At 41.8% G+C, this 20,260-nt stretch overlaps 1 pseudogene; it reads left to right on the top strand.

The window, feature by feature from the left end:
- Window positions 1–18,252: 18,252 nt before the first annotated feature.
- Window positions 18,253–19,932, top strand: LOC108539946 (10 kDa heat shock protein, mitochondrial pseudogene; annotated as a pseudogene).
- Window positions 19,933–20,260: the final 328 nt, after the last annotated feature.

The raw sequence follows: 20,260 nt of genomic DNA, 5'->3' as shown, positions 1-20,260 counted from the left end.
CCTGAAACTGCCACATAGGAATGTGCCAGATAGTTCATTAGCAGGGACCAAATCATAAATCACATACTCTGCTCACTGCAATAGAGGCCAGGAAATTTACCTGTATGTCCAGGAAGAAAGGGAATCAGAGATTGTGGACATATAGCAAGCCCTAACATACACTCATTATATTTTGATAGCCCTCTTTAATTGTGAATCTAGCTTCCAAACATAGAATACAAACACCAAAAGCTGTATTTTTTAACCTCATTGTCACAGTTGGGAAAGAATGAGACTTGAGCTCTGCCAATTAGACGCTTTTGCGTGAGATTTTGACATGGAAGCTACATTAGGAAATAACTGTGACACAGGGCATCAATATTGTGAAAGACAGTCACAAATGTGGTAGCATGATTCCTGGATCAAAAGTGGTGGTGGCATCTTCTCAAGTGTTAGAGCCATTATGACTTCTCCTACTTCAAGGCTCCTCCCATTAATGGCTCCTCCCATCCATGTCCCCTCCCATTTCATAGTCCCTGTCCTTCAGGGCTCCTCCCATCCATGACCCCTCCCACTACTGGCCCCTCCCATTCCACAGTCCCTCAGCGCCGTGGCTCCTTCCATCCTGTGGCTGCTCTGGTTTCCTTTTCTTCCCACTTTTAATTTCTCTTTACCATGCTGGCTGGCTGTTGAAGTGTCTCTTGGAGTTGTTTCTGGAATCGCAAGCAAACCTCTGCTACCCTTGCTTTGACAATGCATGAGCTTCCTAGCATTTCTTAATATGCCCTTTCCTGCTAAAATTAACAAGAGTGGATCTTGTTTCCTGAAGTTAAAGATGCTGAATGTGATAGCCCTTTGTTTTGGAAAAACAGAAAAACAAAGACAAAAAAAACATACAATCTTTAATTCTGAGGTTTCACTCTGGCTTCCCTTGACAAGCAAGAGAGTTCTGTTTAAACCACACAATATACTACTGCTAACATTTACAAATTATAGGATTTTATCTCTAAACTATGATATCTGATTTTTTTAGTTAGTGGAAAGATTTGATGTATTTGAGAATAGATATAGGGAAATCTTCACTCATTAATGCAGCCAACATTTTCTGAATGCTTATGATTTACTAAATCTTTGTAAAAGACAGAAAACAACTTCTAGGGTATTTTCTTTTGGTCAGGTTTTATTATCTGCCAAGACCAGCTCGGTCGGGGAGACCCTAACCCAGCGGCACTAGAGGAATTAAAGACACACAGAAATATAGAGGTGTGAAGGGGAAAATCAAGGGTCTCACACCCTTCAGAGCTGAGAGCCTCGAACAGAGATTTACCCACGTGTTTTTTAACAGCAAGCCAGTCATTAGCATTGTTTCTATAGATATTAGATTAACTAACAGTATCCCTTATGGGATGGGCCAAAATAAAGGGATGGGTTGGGCTAGTTAACGGCAGCAGGAGCATGTCCTTAAGGCACAGATCGCTTATGCTATTGTTTGTGGTTTAAGAACGCCTTTAAGTGGTTTTCTGCCCTGGATGGGCCAGGTGTTCCTTGCCCTCATTTGATAAACCCATAGCCTTCCAGTGTGGGCATTATGGCCATCATGAGCATGTCACAGTGCTGCAGAGATTTTGTTTATGGCCAGTTTTGGGGCTAGTTTATGGCCAGATTTTAGGGGCCTATTCCCAACAATTATCTGATACAGGCATGAGTGTTTACTCTTCTTGTGAGATAATCAATAATGTCTTGATGGAAATGGGTATCAATTCAGGGATTCCTGAGCCTTAAAGACAAAATAGGTTTCCCAAGGAGAGACTGTGGTTTGGAAATACAGATGCATCATTTTCCTTTCTGAAACTGAATCAGCAGCATTCAGATTTGTGCATTTCACTTTTGGTCATTTTCAGTGGGCTATTTTATAGAGCTCCATGAAATGACTTGATAGTAATTGAATGCTCTTGTCTTTTGAAATAGAGTCTCAACAATCTTAACCACTGGGGGATGGGGTAGGGGGATCACTGGGTAACAGAAGTTCCAGGTGACAGGAGCCCCATTTTCCTCTTTAGAAGGGGTATCTCCTGGTGTTAAGGGAATGTGTTCGCATGTTCTCACTCATAAATGGGAGTTGAACGATGAGAACACATGGACACAGGGAGGGAAACATCACACATCAGGGCCGGTGGAGGTGGGGAGCAAGAGGAGGGAGAGCATTAGGACAAATACCTAATGCATGTGGGACTTAAAACCTAGATGACAAGTTGATAGGTGCAGCAAACCATCACGGCAAATGGATACCTATGTAACAAACCTGCACGTTCTGCATATGTATCTCAGAACTTAAAGTACAAAACAAAAAAATGTACGACTCAGAGCAAAAATAAAAGTAGTAAAGTTTTTTGAAAAAAAAAGGAAATTCAGATATATCAGCTTTCAAAGTACACAGGTTCTGGGTCTTGCCATTTGGCATATAGTACAGTTTTTCAGTCTCAACACTATTGACATTTTGGGCGGCATAATTCTTTTTCGTGGGTGGTGGTTCTGTGCATCGTAAAATGTTTACAGTTATCCCTGCCCAATACCCACTAGATGTAAGAAGCACTCCCTTCCCAGTTATGACAACCAAAACAACTCCAGACCATCCCCGATTCTCCTGGGAGGAAAGCTGCCCCCTCACTGAGGGCCACTGCCTTAGGAACTGAGGGAGTTTTGTTTTGTTGGAGTGAGACTCTTTTGATGATGATCTTCTAGAGCTGAGAAATCACATACTCTTCAATTATTTGGAGGTATTTTGCCTATAAAGATGAATCTGTTGTTTCTGAAGTGTCCCTATACTTTGCAAATTCACTTGAAACAATAAACTGAACACTTAGAATGATCATTCAGTCCAAGTAATCATTCAAACATAATTTATTAACTTGTTTTAAACTCTAGTCCAAGTAACCATTCAAATGTAATTTATTAATTTGTTTTAAACTCTATATAGTTTACAAAATGTTTTCTTGTAAATAATCAAAACTTCATGTCAATTATTTACTAAAACAGTAATAGTAGACCTTTTGTCCCTCAACTACTAGTCTTTATAACTGTTAACATAACACCTTATTTGGCACTATCGGCATTTTTACAGTGACGTCCCCCATTTGATAGCATCCTAGTAGAGCAGGCTGGGAAGGTGCCATCACCTCTGTATTGATTATGAGGAAACTGAGGCCCAGAGGGGTTATAAGTGTGAAGTCCCAGTCCCAGAGAGAGAACAAAGAATGAAAGCCATGCGATCCCTGATCAAAGACAGTCCCAATACACCATGCTGGCTTTTCACACACTCTCCCAGCTCCCACACTTCAGGGGCAGAAGGACGGTTTGTTTTACGTCTTTTCCTCTCTCTTTCCTACAGGCTGACCTAGTTTCTGTGATGGATCTTGCAGAGGGAGAAAGGAAAAGGAGACACAGAAAATATCATAGGATTTATGGTCCTAGTTTCAAGTCCCCCCTCTTTCCCATTCAGTGGCATCATCTTGGCATGACAGATCTCAGTTTCTCTTTCATCATCTGTAAAAACAGTCTGATTCATGTGGTTGTGTGTGAGAATTTGAAGGCAATCAATCTGGTAGATTTTACATGTTAAAAAAAAAAGATAAATTTCACATTAAAATTAAAAATTTTATACAAATTACAAAGTACACTGAGTAAGCAATTGATAAAAGATGAACTGCAAATGTCCAATACAGTTATTTTTTAATATTTAAGCTCAGTAATTGACAAAATAGAAATTATAATAATGGTTTGACATCAAATTTTATCACCTTTAAGAGGCTAAAGTTGAATCCAGTACGTATTCTTTCTCCTTTTTCTTCCATCAGTTGATTACAGAGGATGAAGCCCAAGAAATGAAGTAGTCACATTATGGAAAAGGCCTGGATTCCTGCATGACTGCATGGAGCAGAAACTCCCATTCACCCTTATTGAGCCATAATGTAACAAGAATCAAAACCTTCTTGATTTAAGGCAATGAGATAATACAGACCTCTGTGACTGAGTAATGTTACATGGTTTCAGTGTCCAGATTGGCATTTTTATTCGGAATCCCAATAGTGTTGAAGATGTCCTAAAGCAATCTCTCAGCAGCCAGGCTGAACCTCAGTAGAATTCTCTTTCATCTGTCAATGTGATAAAGATTTCAAATTAGTTACAAAATTTATAAAATCCAGAAATTTTATTAAAAATCTGGACTTCCAGTATTCTGGTAAAAAAAAAAATGGCACTGTTGAGCTCATATTCCTCTCTTATGAAAGGACTGAAGGAGATTAATAGGTAGTCTCTAAAACACTAAATTTCCCATCTGCTCCACCAGGCCACCCTCACTCACTGGTGTTACCTTCATTCCCTTCCGACTGTGTGACATCCACCACAGACTGATGGTGAATAACTACCAATTCAGGATTTTCCTTCCACACTAGCAACTCGAGAAACATTACTGGTATATCAAAATATTATTGTACCTTTTAGAAGATGTCCATATTTGTCAAGTTTAGGAAATATGGATTTCATTCTTTATTCATCTCTTTTGCAAGTCTGCCTATCTGAACACTGGCTTGTTCAAAAGCAATGAATGGCTCCACTGTTCAAATTATTTTTCTAAGAGATGTTTCACTGAAATACAGGCCTATAGCACTTCTTTCCTTTTTCTCCCATGTGCCAAGATAGAAAAAACAAACAAATCAACAAAAAACTATCCAGGGCCAGTATCTAACAAATGGATCATTTGTATTAAGGTTATAAATATTCTGTCTCTCATCCAATGAAACCTCTATTAAGGGTTCTCTTGAAGCATGAAATCTATCTCATTATTAACTGTTTTTAGAAATGATTTCCCTAGGGTGTCAACTTAGAACAATTTTCCTTATCAAAACCTACTTCTTTGTATCATTCAACAATCCAATTACTTTCTTTTCACACTAATGATCTTTTAAAGGTTGTGTTTTCCGTTCAGAGATAGCAGTGTAATCCACAGTGTATTTTATTTCATGGGTGGCATCCTTTGGGGGCAGAAGAATAAGATTTCTATGGAAATTTTCAGGCTCTTTATATAGGCTCTCCTGGTTTCTCAGATTGGCTATTTAATTAAAACCTACATTTGGCCAGCCTAGATGGCTCATGCCTGTAATCACAGCACTTTGGGAGGCCAAGGTGGGTGGATCGCTTGAGCTCAGGAGTTCGAGACCAGCCTAGGCATGGTGAAACCCCATCTCTACTAAAATTTCAAAAATTAGCTGGGCATTGGTGGCGCGTGCATGTAATCCCAGCTACTCAGGAGGCTGAGGCAAGAGAACTGTGTGAACCCAGGAGGTGAAGGTTGCAGTGGGCTGAGATTGTGCCACTGCACTCCACCCTGGGCAACAGAGTGAGGCTCCATCTCAAAACAAAACAAACAAAACTTCTATTTCACTCTCCCTCTTACCCTGGCCATTATTTTACTCCTGCCTTCCTTCTTTACTTTCTTCAAACCTTTTTTCAATAGCTTATGGTGTTTCCTAAGAACTACATTGTTCTATGGTAAACAATACGTGGTTCTAACTGTATAAAATTTTAAAATTAGGTCTCTTTCTTTAGTAAGTGAAAAAAATGACATTATTTACATATAGAAGAGAGGGAATTTATTGGTTCACAACACAAACATCCAAGGTATATTTGAGTTTCAGTTGCGGCTGTATTCAGGAGCTCAGAAGGACATGGTTTATCTTTTTTCATCTCTAAGTTTAGTCTTCTTTTGTGTCAAATCCAAGTCACACTCCTTTTGTGAAGGCAATAAGGGCCACCTGTAGTTCCTCTAATTTTCAGTCTAGCAAAAATGAACGTTATTATTACCCCCAGAGGTCCCAGACATCTGGGGTGGGCAGAAGAGAGTGAACGTAACTGCCCTAAGACTGCTGCCCTTGGAACGGCCTGTTGACAAGGTTGGCGCTTGGTTGCCATCTTGGAACTTGGATTTCAAGAGAGTTCCCACCGTTTCCTAATAAGAATGGCTCACTGCATGAGGATTATTTATGCAAACAATGTGGTTTATGGTGACCTCCTGTGTTTTGGGGCGAAGTCTAGAATTTTGGTATGTGCCAGGCAGAGACTGCCAATGTGACCAGCTCTCAATAGACACTCCAGGTGCTGCTTCTCTGATGGGCTTCTCTGAAAGACAACATTTCAGACATGCTGAGACACGTTACAGAAGGAACTGAGTGCTTCCCGTCGGCTTCACTGGAAGAGGACTCTGAAAGTTTGTACCTCGCTTCCTCCTGACTTCATCTCATGCACATTTTCCTTTTGCTAATTATGCATTGCTTTTTCAATAATAAGTCATAGTCGGGGTTCATTCTATGCTGAGTCCTGTGAATTATCCTTATCAATTACTGAACCTGGTAGTGGTCCTGGGGACCCTGCACACTGGGATTCACTCTAATTGCAAACAGATCCTGGACAGGTCTAACAGGCTCTACATTCCTTAGGCCCTCAGATGACGGCCTGTGCCCCCAGAGTAGGAATTGTGCATAGTTACATATCAGCTGAGCACTTTGATAGGTTATTGATGTGTAATTGTCCTCAGGCTGATACAGGTGGTATGGTGAGATGTTGCTGGGCATGAGGTCCAGGAAAAGTGGTTGGCTGAGGGCAGTGGTTGCAAATATGTCAGGTGATTAATTATGTTTTCATGTATGTTCGGGTGCTTAGGTTGGGGAAATCAGAATCTTGGTAAATTCCACTTGGCATGTGCTTATAACTGACAGGACCTCATCCTGGACAGAAAGAGTCCCGTCTTCATTAACCCTGAGGACATGAGATTGTCAATAAACTTCCCCCACCAAACACACATACCTGGATATCTTCTGAAATATGTGTATATTGTGTGAGGCCCTGACAATGCTCCGAGATTTATGTCAGGGCGTTACTCTCCCCAGGCCACCAACCTTCTACTCTGAGGTGTCCACAATCACATGTGCATTCATGAACACATTTCTATGGCCAGACATAAGGGAAACCCTCAAAGGGATTCTGTGCACTGATTGGCTAGGCCTGAGTCACATGATCCACATGAAGCCTGGGGTGATGTCACCCTCCAGAGCATGTGGCCTGACACTGGGGTGGGCATCTGATTTATCTAAACATATTCATGGGGCTGTGAGGTTACAAAGGAGGATGGGAGATGAGGTGTCAAAATCATAATGCATGTTGACTTGTATGGAGCCCATCTTTTATCTATATAGATAGTAAATGAATAACTGTAATACCAACCTCATAAATGTTGCAATTAAAGATTCTAAATCATTTATTGGCCAGCAGCACTGGCTCATGCCTGTAATCCCAGCACTTTGGAAGGCCAAGGCAGGCAGATCACCTGAGGTAATGAGTTCGAGACTAGCCTGGCCAACATGGTGAAACCCTGTCTCTACTAAAAATACAAACATTAGCAGGGTGTGGTGGTGCATGCCTATAATCCTAGCTACTTGGGAGGCTGAGGCAGGAGAATCACTTGAACCTGGGAGGCAGAGGTTGAACGGAACCGAGATCACGCCACTGCACTCCAGCCTGGGTGACAGAGCACAACTCCATCTCAAAAAAATAAATAATAAAATCTAAATCATTTACAAAAATGGCAGAGGGAGCAATTTCTCTGTGACATCGAGGAAAGCTTCCCAAAAAGGAACGGATGAGTTGAGTCTGGATGGATGACTAGGAGTGGCCAGGGAAGGGAGGGGAAGCCTGTGGGAAAAGGCATTTCTTTCAGATATTTGCACTGAGCTTGGAGAGACAGAAAACATAACAGGAAGTGGATTAAACAGCAATACCAATGATGTCCATGAGAACAAGTCGGGGAAGGGGATTTATTGGAACTTTTAGTTGCTCAGCTATGTCCTTAGGCATTTAAGGTCTTTCTTTTTATTTTATTTTTATCAGTCTATGGCTGCATTTTCAGGTTTTCTCCCCATGGACAAGAGGCTGCTGCAGCTCCAGACAGAAGCACATCTCACATACCATAAAGGAGCGGGGTGGGTGAAGACAAAATTTTCACATCGCATCTTTCTTTTTATCAGGGAATTCCCCACTCCCTCACCCCCCGCCCCCAGAAGCTTCTGGCAGACATCTTACATCTCATTCACCAAAAGCAAGGTCAACATGGCTACCTGTGACTGCTAGAGAGGCTGAGAAAACAAACTTCTGTGATTTTCTTAAGAATGCATAGATGCATGCCACTATGCCCAGCTGATTATTCTATTGTTATTATTTTTAGTAGAGATGAGGTCTCGCTATGTTGCCCAGGCTGGTCTCAAACTCCTGAGCTCAAAGCTGTCCTCCTGCCTTGGACTCCCAATGTGTGTCTGCTTGTTTTATTTTTTGTTTGGTGTCATTTATGTTGAAGGGTGTCCTCGTGTGTGGTGGTCTTTGTTGCTCGTCCATATCAGAAAGTGGGAACTGCGCAGTGGAGTCGGTGGCTAGTTGCGGGGGCGGATCCCCGTGGGGCGGTCTGCTAGGCTGTTTCACTCCCGAAGCCCTCATGCGGGTTGCTTTAGGCATTTCTTCTTGCCTTGGTCAATATCTTCAGAGAAGGAGCATCCGGTCTCCTGTGAGGAGGGTGTTCCGGTCTCCTGTGAGGAGGGTGTTCCGGTCTCCTGTGAGGAGGGTGTTCCGGTCTCCTGTGAGGAGGGTGTTGATCTGCCGTCATCACCCTGGAGCACGGCTGAGGAAAGACTGTGCGTCCCAGTGTTCAGCGCACCCTGGCATCTGCTCGGTATGGACGCTCATTACCAACCATGCCGGAGACTTCCTCTTTCGCAGTCTGCAGAGAAGAATCCAACATCAGTGAAGGCAGGTATCTGTTCTGTGCAGGAAGCGTGCGAGGGGAGAAGAAAAGACACACACACGATACCTTTAAGGGTAAACAGCCTTTATCCCAAGTATACGGCAATACAGATATAGTAAGCAAATCATAGAATAAGCAAATGATATAATAAATTACACTGGGAAGGGGAGAAGGGAAAAGATGTACGTATTTACACTCACCAGCCTTTAGAGGATTCACCACCAGACCGGGAAGCAACAGCCTGGGTTCCAGAGTCGGCCACTCGTCCCTGCAGAGCCCAGCCGAGGAGAGGTCTCATGAAGCTTTGGCGTGGTCTGGAACCTGAGCTCTTTTTGTAACGAGTGGTTTGGCATGAGGCCCAGTCACGAGGGCCCTTCGCGACTTGGCTCCAGGAACACAAAAAGGTCAACTCGTTTTTGCTGTTGTCTATTGTTTTGAATAACTAACGTATAGGAATAGATTGAAATAGAGATTTCTCTGGAACAAGGCTGGATGAACACCTCAAGGGGCTCACACAACCTGTTCCGGGCCTTGGTGACCATTGTTTGTGTCCACGTTCAACTGAGTTCAAATTAATTTTTACCTTTTCCTCCACAGTATTCAGGTGCATGGAACTGGGGAGGGGGCCGAACTCTGTGGAATAAATGTGATTGCTGTTTGACTCCCGCTCCCTCCCCATTGGTATAGGATTTAACTGGCTGGGGCCCTCACTGTTTGCCAACTTCCGTTTCTTGTTTGTTTTTTATTACATCCTCTTCTTTTCCCTTTGTCTGTTGGGTTTATGACTTACAAACAGAATCATTACTTGTATTTTAGTGGTGTTTGGGAAGGAGTGTGGGGGGGTACAATTTGACATCTTTACTAAATGCTGATTAACCAATCTTTTTTACAATTTCATTTGGATAATTTAATGTTATGTAGACCACAGTGTAATGGACTATGAAATGTAAGCTTTTAATTTATTTCATCCCATATGATTATCAATTTCTTGATTATTCCATTATGATGCTTTCTCAGCTTTTAGTGTCTTCTAACTGCCAGTAAAACAGACAAAAATTCAGCACCAAGGGTTTGAGAAGACAAAATCAGCTCCTTTTCTTTCTTTGTTTTTTCCCTGGTAGGAATAGTTTGTTTGTAAATCAAGCTTTTATGGAAATGAAGGGGGAAAAACAAGAACATAAAAACCTGCTAACTTCCTTTTTTTTTTGCCTTAACCTCCTAGGATACATGATTCTTTGTACCCTCGATGTCTTGACCCTCAAAAAAAAAACCCATTTTAACCAGGACATTTAGATAACTTCACTCCCTGAAGTCCTATGGAGCAGAGGCAAAAGGTCAAAATATTTTCATAATGTACATTTTTTCTTATGAAAACATATTTCTTGAATGGATTTTATGCCAAGTAATAATTAGACGTAATCCCTAGGTCTTCATATGTTAACCTTGCACCATGATTAATGATTCTGTAAAAATAAGTGATGTTTGCATTTTCTATACACCATCCACCCAGCAGAGGAATAAGAGAGTGCTTTCCACATTGAGTTAACCCTATGAGTGAGCGAATTATTTGACTTTTAAAGTTAAAATAACTGCTGTACATCTTGATTCTCATCACATTTTTTCTCTTTATTACTATTTTTATCCTGTTACCTGTCACTCGTATCACAGAAAATGATGCATCCGTTATAAGAAATAACAGTTTGTTGCAATTAGCAAGATTCGTATTAAAGGATTAAAGAAGTATGTGCTTTTTATTGACAACATTGAAGAGTATATAGGGAAAATCTTCCTTTCTTTCTGTGTCTCTCCTTTCCTCTCTTCTTCCCTCGTTCTCCTTCCCTTCCTTTTTTCCTTCCTTCATACACATTAGTATATCCTTTATGAACAAAGAGGGAGAGAAACGTCCTCAGAGGGGAAATGTGTTCAGTGATCTGTAGTTAATTCACCCGTGCATATTATAAACCAGCCACTATTTTCATTTTGTATTCTGTATTTGACATTCCTAATCATACTTTGTTTCACTCCATCTGCTTTTCCCTTCCCCTAACGCTTTATTTTCCTTTACTAAGAGTCACCTTTTATAATTTACTGGGAACTCACAGCTTTAGTTTTAAGATGATTACTCTCTCCTTCTCTGATGACAAGAGTTAAGAGACGTTGATGTAATTGCAAAGGAGAGGAATTCCACCTTCCTGCAGGAGTTGGCCTAGCAATTCTCAGAAAAACCAGAGGAGGCAACCTCTTGAGAACTCTAGCCTCTGGGCACTGGCACAGGTCCTGACACTGGGGAGGATCACAGTGTTACAGGAAAGGGTTCTGATCCAGACCCCCAGAGAGGGTTCCTGGATCTCACGCAGGAAAGAATTCAGGGAGAGTCCATGGAGAAAAGTGAAAACAATTTCATTAGGAAAAAAAAGGAACAAAAGAATGGCCACTTCACAGACAGAGGAGCCCTGAGGGCTGCTAAATGCCCATTTTTATGGTTATTTCTTGATGATATGCTAAACAAGAGTTGGATTATTCACGTCTCCCCTTTTTAGACCAGATAGGGTGACTTCCTGATGTTGCCATGGCATTTGTGAACTGTCATGGTGCTGGTGGCAGTGTAGCAGTGAGGACGACCAAGGCCATGCTCATCGCCATCTTGGTTTTGCTGGGTTTCCGCTGGCTTCTTTTTTTTTTTTTTTTTTTGAGACAAGTCTCGCTCTGTCACCCAGGCTGGAGTGCAGTGGCGTTATCTGCGCTCAGCTCTGCCTCCCGGGTTCACGCCATTCTCCTGCCTCAGCCTCCCGAGTAACTGGGACTATAGGCGCCCGCCACCACGCCCGGCTAATTTTTTGTATTTTTTTTTTTTTTTTTGTAGTGGAGACAGGGTTTCACTGTAGCCAGGATGGTCTCAAACTCCTGACCTCATGATCTGCCCGCCTCAACCTCCCAAAGTGCTGGGATTACAGGTGTGAGCCACTGTGCCCGGCCTCCAATGGCTTCTTTACTGCAACTTGCTTCATCAGCAAGGTCTTTGTGACCTGTATCTTGTGACAACCTCATATCTCATCCTGTCACTTAGAATGCCTTAACCTCCTGGGAATGCAGAATAGTAGGTCTCAGCCTCATTTGATCCAGTTTCTGTTTCAGATGGAGTTGCTCAGGTTCAAATGTCTCTGACAAATGCACTCCCCACGTGGATGCTCAGAGTCTCATGGAGAGAGTTGTCAGCCCTGTTCACTCTTCTAGATTTTTGGAGCCGTACAAAATGATACAGAATATTAGGTGGTATTTTACAATCTGCAGTAGAGTGAAGGGGAGCTTGTTCTACCCTTTACCTGCATTAAGTTTATAATTTAATAGCACCTTTCTGAATTTCAACTTTGGTATTTAACTGAACCAGGCTGAAAAGTTTCTTCCAAAGCTTCCAAATAGTACATTAATAGTTCTGGTTTTAGAAAGCTGTTTAGCGACTTCAAATTCTGGAAGGCATCTCTCCGCACAGCTCTGAATAAAGTTACCAATGCCTCCTTATTGGAAATCTATTTCTGTAAATGAGACCTTCAGTGATCAAAATCAGTTTTTTCATTTTGAAGTATGCTCTGACAAGACATTAGACCCTTGTGCCACCCTTCCAAATGCATGCCCGCTGGGCCCAGGTGAGCTTCAGGAACATCAGGATTGACTTTGGGTGTCAAGAACTGATGACTGGGTTAACCCTTCTTGGTGTGGTAGCTTTTATCCTTGCAGTTGTGTCTCCTAAAATCTATCCTACAAATGAACTTGAGGTCATGGGTTAGTTCTGCTCACTCCCTCTCTGAATCTTATTTCTGACTTACTGAGTAGCCCCTACTGAACTGGTGACTCCTGCTCAATATCTTCATACACCTGAGTCACTGACCACATCAGATGGAGAAAGAAATCCTGGGTTAAACAACAAACAACTTGTTGTTGTTGAAACAGGGTCTTGCTCTGTTGCCCAGGCTGGAGTGCAGTGGTGTGATCATGATTCACTTCAGCCTCCACCTCCCTGGCTTAAGGAATCCTCCTGCCTCAGCCTCCTGAATAGCTGGGACTGCAGGCACACACCACCATGCCTGGCTATCGTTTTTATTTTATTTATTGGTGGAGATGGGGTCTTCCTGTGTTGTCCAGGCTGGGCTTGAACTCCTGGGCTCAAGGGATCCTCCTACCTCAGCCTTCCAAAGTGCTGAGAATACAGGTGTGAGACACACTGGCCCTGAATAATTTTTTTTTTTTTTTTTTTTTTTGAGAGTCTCACTCTGTTGCCCAGGCTGGAGTGCAACGGCGCGATCTTGGCTCACTGCAACCTCCAGCTCCCGGGTTCAAGCAATTCCCTGCCTCAGCCTCCTGAGTAGCTGGGATTAGAGGTACCCACCACCACACCCAGCTAATTTTTGTATTTTTAGTAGAGACAGGGTTTCACCATCTTGGCCTGAGTAACTTTTATGTGTAATGCTTGGCAACAAATAAGGCAAAACAGATATCAGATCACAGCTCGGAAAACCCATGTATCTGATGTTGTTAACAACATGTGATTCTAATATGCACCAAATATGCATGTTACTGGAAAGGTCCTGATCCAGACCTCAAGAGAAGGTTCTTGGATCTCACGCAAGAAAGAATTCGGGGTGAGTCCACAGAGTAAAGCGAAGGCAAGTTTATTAGGAAAGTAAAGAAATGAAAGAATGGCTACTTCAGAGACAGAGCAGCCCCAGGGGCTGCTGGTTGCCCATTTTGAGTGGTTATTTCTTGATTACATGCTAAACAAGGGGTGGATTATTCGTGAATTTTCTGGGAAAGGAGTAGTCAATTCCTGGAACTGAGAGTTCCTCACCTTTTTATACCATATAGGGTAACTTCCTGATGTTGCCATTGCATTTGTGAACTGTCATAGCTCTGGTGGGAGTGTCTTTTAGCATGCTAATGCATTCTAATTAGCATATAATGAGCAGTGAGGCTCACCAGAGCTCACCCTTGTCACCATCTTGGTTTTGGTGGAATTTGGTTGACTTCTTTACTGCATCCTTTTATCCCCAAGGTCTTTGTGACCTGTATCTTGTGCCGACCTGTGATCTCATCCTGTGACTTAGAACGCCTTCACCTCTGGGAATGCGGCCCAGTAGGTCTCAGCCTTATTTGACCTGCCCCTGTTCAACATGGGAGTTGCACTGCTTCAAACGCCTCTGACATATATATTCTTAAAGCAGCAAAACTTTAGTACAACCATATTTTGGAGTATCCTTAATGTCTTGTGCTTTCTTGTCCTTTAAGCAGAAGATGAGGAATATATGATAATGTATCTGAGTGCTTGTGTGACTCTGTGTGTGGGTGTCTGTGTGTGCATGACTCTGCGTGTGTATGTGTCTGTGTGTGCGACTGTGTGTCTTGTGTCTGTCTGTATGTCTATGTGTGCCTGTGTGTCTGTGTGCATGTGTCTATGTGTATGTTTGTGGGTATGTGACTGTGTGTGTGTGTGAGACTGTGTGTGTGCATGTGTGTGCATGTGTGTGTCTGTGTGTGTGACTGTGTCTCTGTGTGTGACTGTGTATGCGCATGTGACTATGTATATGACTGTGTGTGTCTATGTGTGTGCATGTGTGTGTGTGTGACTGTGTCTGTGTGTGTGCATCTGAGTCTGTGTGTGTGTGCATCACTGTGTGTCTGTGTGTGTATGTACCTGTGTGTGTTCGTATGTGGGACTCTGTGTCTGTATGTGTGACTGTGTGTCTGTGTGTGTGTGTCTGTGTGTGTGTATCACTGTGTGTGCATGTGTGTGTGTTTATGCATCTGACTGAATATCATCACCATGAGCATTGGTTGTTTGTCGGGTACCAGCATTGGACGCAGCGAGGCCTCGGAAGCTGCCTGACTCATCCCGTCTGTTGCTTTAGATACTGCTGTCAGACAAGCACGTGTCTGGGGTTTTTGTCTTGGTGGTTTAATGTCCAGTCTTACTGGTGCATGCTGTCACTTTTTGTCGCTCTCAGTGTGCTTTTTCGTAACAGGTTTCACATGTGCAAATTTGCTTCTTATAAACAACCTTTGAGGAAGAAATCTTTGTTTTCTATGCTGTTAAGTTCCATGAGGGAAGGACCTCGTTTCTTTTGGTCTCCTTGCACCTGGCACATGGGGAGGCTGAAAGGAGAGCTCATTAAATATTCACCGAGGGAATAACCAATTCTATTTCAATTGAACATAAAGGAAGAAAAAGTGTCTCAGAATCCAAATGGCTTAACGTTGCCTAATACAGAAACTCGGTGGGTCTACATTGGCTTCTAACAGGCTTAAAAATCTCTTGGTTCTTGGTTATGTCATTGGTAGACGTACTTTCTTGGCAGAAATTCTCTTATTTTTCCCCAAGACCTCCTTGGCCAATTCTTCTTGGAAATCCTCCCTTTCCCTCTCCATGTGGTTCTAGAGAGCTCTTTTGTGATTACTCTTTGAGATCTCTTCATTCAGGGATTTCATCTGAATGTTGCTGTGTACTCAGTGTGGGGGCGAGACCCTTCAAGAAATACGACCACTCATTGTCTTTTGCATGTTTTTTTCGACTACACTTGACTTTAATTACCTTACTCTTATTTATATTCTTTGAGTGCTCTCCTGTCTCATTTGCAGCTGTTTACACCCATTTAAATCTCTTCACATCAACCAAGCCACTTATTTTGTCCCAGTAATTTACTGGTCCAGATGTTAGTTACTGTCTATAGGATTTTTTTGCCAGTTATTTCAAGATCTGCCATTTTTCTCTGTCTATGCTGTGCATCATTTCTTCCACAAAAGAAACACTGAAGGTGCCTCCCCCTTTTAGACTATACAAGGCAACTTCCTGAGGTTGCCGTGGCACCTGTGAGCAGTCATGGTACTGGCGGAAGTGTTTCTTAGCACCCTAATGTCATATAGTTAGTGTACAACGAGCAGTGAGAACAGTCAGAGGTCAGTTTTGTTGCCATCTTGATTTTGGTGGGACTTGGCCAGCTTCTTTACTGCAGCCTGTTTTATCAGCAAGGTCTTTATGATCTGTATCTCGTGCTGTCCTCCTATCTCATCCTGTAACTGAGGATGCCTAACCGCCTGGGAATGCGTCCTAGTGAGCCTCAGTCTTATTTTACCTGGGACCTATTCAAGATGGAGTGGCACTGGTTCAAACGCCTCAGACAGTTCCTCAAAAGCACGTCACCATTCGTCTTGTGAGAAGCTCACTTCAAAAAAACAGTGAATGTCAAATCATCCACAAAGTTATTGTTTTAAAATATTATTTATTCTCATCAATTACAGTTTTCTAAACTCTTGTTAAAGGAAATAATTTGCATTGGGTTGTGAATGATATTGTTTGCTTCTGTTTGTTTTATTGCCTTAATTTTTGAGAATAAAGGTATCAGATGACAGATGTGGAAAAGGTTCTTAAAATATCTTTCCTCTGCATCTCATTCTTTGTAAACTGACATTTCTAAGACCCAAGATAGACTTAACACTAAGATGGGAATAATTAAGCAGGATCTTTTCATATATTGGTTAGAAAAAGTGGCAGAAAGAGACATGCATGTCGGAGTGGGTGATTGACGGGGCTGAAGGCAAGGAACGACAAGCTTGAAATGCTCTTCACCTCCAGAGACGATCACTTCGCTCTAAGTGAGGTTGGAAAAGGGGATAATGGGCTCATTCATGTTAAGAGAGAAGATGTTTTATGTCAGACTTCACTGCTTGCATTTTTATTTGCACCTTCTTCTCTTTGTAATTGGCTCCCCGTTACATTTCTTTTCTGATTTTGAGCTTCTGACAGCATGTGCACACATGCCGTATCTATCCTGGATGTGATACATGTTCTGAAGAAAAATATATGTGCAAAGGTCACAAAATTTGTCCTGATTCAGATACTTAGGAAATTCATAAACATGGGCAATTACAGGGCCTCAGTTTTCATGCCTGGAAAGTGACTATGATCCCTCCGTGGTGTACTTACAACATTGCAGGGATTTGGGGAGAGTCAAATGAGTTATTGAATGTGACGAAACATGTATGGATACCATATAAATAGGAGATGAATATCATATAAATAGGAGGGAGGATTGTTACATAGCTATATCCTCTAAGCTGTAAACTCTGGGACAATGCTTTTACTAATGTGCTCAGAAAATCCCTGGGGGTCTCCGGCAGTCGTCCAAGGGGCCTCTACGATCACAACACTTTACATAATAATGCTAAGATACTGGTGCCTTTTCACTCAAAATCTCTTAGGTGTGTACAGGACAGTTTTCTACTGATGTGTGGCGATGTCACTGCTGTGAAGACTCATGGGCTATGTGCCTGTGTGTTCTTGTGTTTCTTAAAATGTTCCAAGGCTGAAAATTTAGAAAAAAAAAGTGTACATTTTCAGAAAATAATTGTTTGCTTTTAGTGCTTCTCCTGACTCTCTACTGTTTATCTTCAGCTTTATCTGTGGAATGTTGGAACCTCATTATCGTTCAATAAGACATTATTCTGAAGACACAGTTTTCCTTGAGCCTGTGAAAAAACACAAGAGATACCCTATTATTTAGCTTTGAAATGATACTTGCTTTTCAAAAACTGATACAGTTTTATTTTTTCCAAATCTGCAATTTTATCATTCAATAGGATTTTATTCTAAAATATCTGAATATTATTTAAAAGATGGTTTTCTTTGTTTAAAGATGGTTAGAACTTCAAAAGTGAGATCTGAAGACTGGCTTTCTCAAGCTAAAACAGCACTAACTACATAAAAGTGCTGAAAAAATTAAAAATGACTGCTGAAATAGTTGTCTATCTCATGACAGGGAGAAATCTGCTCAAAAAAATCTAGAGGCTACGAAATAGAGGAGAAAGGGAGGGAGAAGGTGACATTTGTTAAAGGATTTCAAGACCAGCCTGGCCAACACAGTGAAACCCCGTCTTTGCTAAAAATACAAAAATTAGCCAGGTATGGTGGTGGGCACCTATAATTCCAGCTACTCAGGAAGCTGAGGCAGGAGAGTTGCTTGAACCCAGGAGGAGGAGGCTATAGTGAGCTGAGATCGCGCCACTGCACTCTAGCCTGGGCGATAGATTGAGACTCCATCTCAAACAAAAAAAAAAATAAATAAAAAATAAAAAGGAATACAAAATTATAGCTAGCTTGGAGAAATAAGTTCTCCTGTTCTGTATCACTATAGCATGAATATAGTTAACAATAATGTATTATACAGTTTCCCTGGATCAGCTGGGCTTGGTGGGGGGTACCCCCTTTGAGAAGGGAGGCACAGGGTTTGGGTGAGGGGCGGAAGCCATCAGAAGTGACCGGCTTTTTTGGAAACTGAGGGCCCAATGACTAACTACGTTTACATGACTTGAGTGTTGAACCTTGATCAACGTCTGTACGTCGCCTTTCCTCGTTCCAACCCTGAGCCCCGGGGAAGCAGGGAAGCATGGCCGTCCTGTTGCACAGCTTTTTCTCCAAGTAAACTACTGAAATCAAACTGCATTTCACATGTGTTTACACATGTTGCTCAAGCTTGTTATGTCATTTTCCCAGTCCTTAAAGACACGACGTTTAATACGACAACTATACCTTAAAAAAAAATTATAGAGTTTCAAATGGTTAGAAGGAGAATATTAAACATTCCCCAAACAATGAATGATAAGTGTTTGAGAAAATGAATATGCTGGTCATTGTGATCTGATCATTCTGCATTGTGTATATATATAGAAATATTCTTAGATGCCCCATTAAAATGTATAATTGTTACTTGTCAATTAAAAAAATAAATAAAATTTTAAATCTAGGTGGAAGTTTAAATGGTAAATAAAACAGGAAAAAAATATATATGCCCCTTAACTTAATAAGTGTTAATTTCTTGTATCATATTCAAGAGAACATCTCAAATAATAATATGGTATAAGGTAGACTTCAGTATCATTTTGTGATTAATCTTTTCGAGTTGAAAGAAGGCATTGAATATTTTTGGTGAAGTTATTACTGCAATAACTTTTGCACCAATATGCGCACTAATATGTGCTCATTAAAGTCACAACTTTTTGTTGCTGTTTTCAAATTAGAAGGGAAAAGCAAACATGATGTTTCTGAAGGGTAAATTATGATGTGGTATCGACAGTAGGCAAGGGAATGTCACAGCTCTGCTGGGTTGGCATGGCTGGATTTCTCCCACGTGAAACTCTGGTAGAAGAAAGGACGGAACCTCCACTTTCCCATGATACAGTATCCCACTAACAGAAAGACTTAGTTAGCTGTCAACATGAAGACTGAGTTAATATCTCTTATTAACTCATCATATGTTTGCTTTGAAAATGGATGAGGATGAGTTGTGGAACCAGGAGTGATGGCAGGACCAGCCTTTAGAGTTCCTTCCACTGGGCTGGGCGCGGTGGCTCATGCCTGTAATCCCAGCACTTTGGGAGGCCAAGGCAGGCAGATCATGTGAGGTCAGGAGTTTGACACAATCCTGGCCAATATGGTGAAACCCCTTCTCTACTAAAAATACAAAAAATTATCTGGACTTGGCGACGGGCGCCTGTAATCCCAGCTACTTGGGAGGCTGAGGCAGGGGAATCACTTGAACCCAGGAGGCGGAGGTTGCAGTGAGCTGAGACCGCACCACTGTTACCCAGCCTGGGGAACAAGAGTGAAACTCCATCTCAAAAAAACAAACAAACAAAAAAAAAAACAAAGACAGAAAGTTCCTTCCACTCTTTGATGAGTATTGGTCAAAAGGAGTCCCACCAAAACCGTAACCAAAGGAGGCGTTATGCCTCCAGAAAAATCTCGAGGAAAAGTCGTGCGAGCACTAGTCATAGCTATTGGATTGGGCTCTAAAGGAAAGGGTGGAGAGATTCAACCGGTTAGTATAAAAGTTGAAGATAAAGTTCTTTTCCCAGAATACAGAGGCATCAAAGTCGTTCTAGATGGCAAGGATTCTTTCTTCTTTAGAGATAATTACATTCTTGGAAAGTATTTAGACCGAAATAAATCACTACTGAAATGGCATCCACACGAAGCTGCCCACTCCACTGAAGTTCTGAAATCTCTCATCAGTGAAATAATTTCCAGCTCCCTCTTTTATAATAAACTCATAATTCATAAAAAATGAAATAATTAAAAGATAAAATGGATGAGTCCCTAAGTTCACCTGGGCTTGCTATTTTTATCTGGCATGAGCACTAAGTAGCCATCAAAGGTCGCCTTTTAGGTGATGAAAATGAAGTGGTACTCTAACAGAGAAATGTTGGAAAACGTTTTACTCATGGTTTTTTCTGGGGCAAGTGCGTCGATTCTTGCCCTGAAGGAGGAAAATGGCAGGGGGCGATACCGCAGGTGCCTTAGCATAGATCAGGGCAGTGGGGTGGAAAGGCTCTGGTGGTCACTGTGAGATTCCCTGACATCATGACTAAATCTTCTGATAAAGGAAAGATCATCAG

This window comes from Rhinopithecus bieti, unplaced genomic scaffold, assembly GCF_001698545.2.
Source record: "Rhinopithecus bieti isolate Rb0 unplaced genomic scaffold, ASM169854v2 scaffold_574, whole genome shotgun sequence".
NCBI classification, from domain to species: domain Eukaryota; kingdom Metazoa; phylum Chordata; class Mammalia; order Primates; family Cercopithecidae; genus Rhinopithecus; species Rhinopithecus bieti.
The sequence above is the reverse complement of the archived record's forward strand: the minus strand, read 5'-3'. Positions and strand labels throughout refer to the sequence as shown.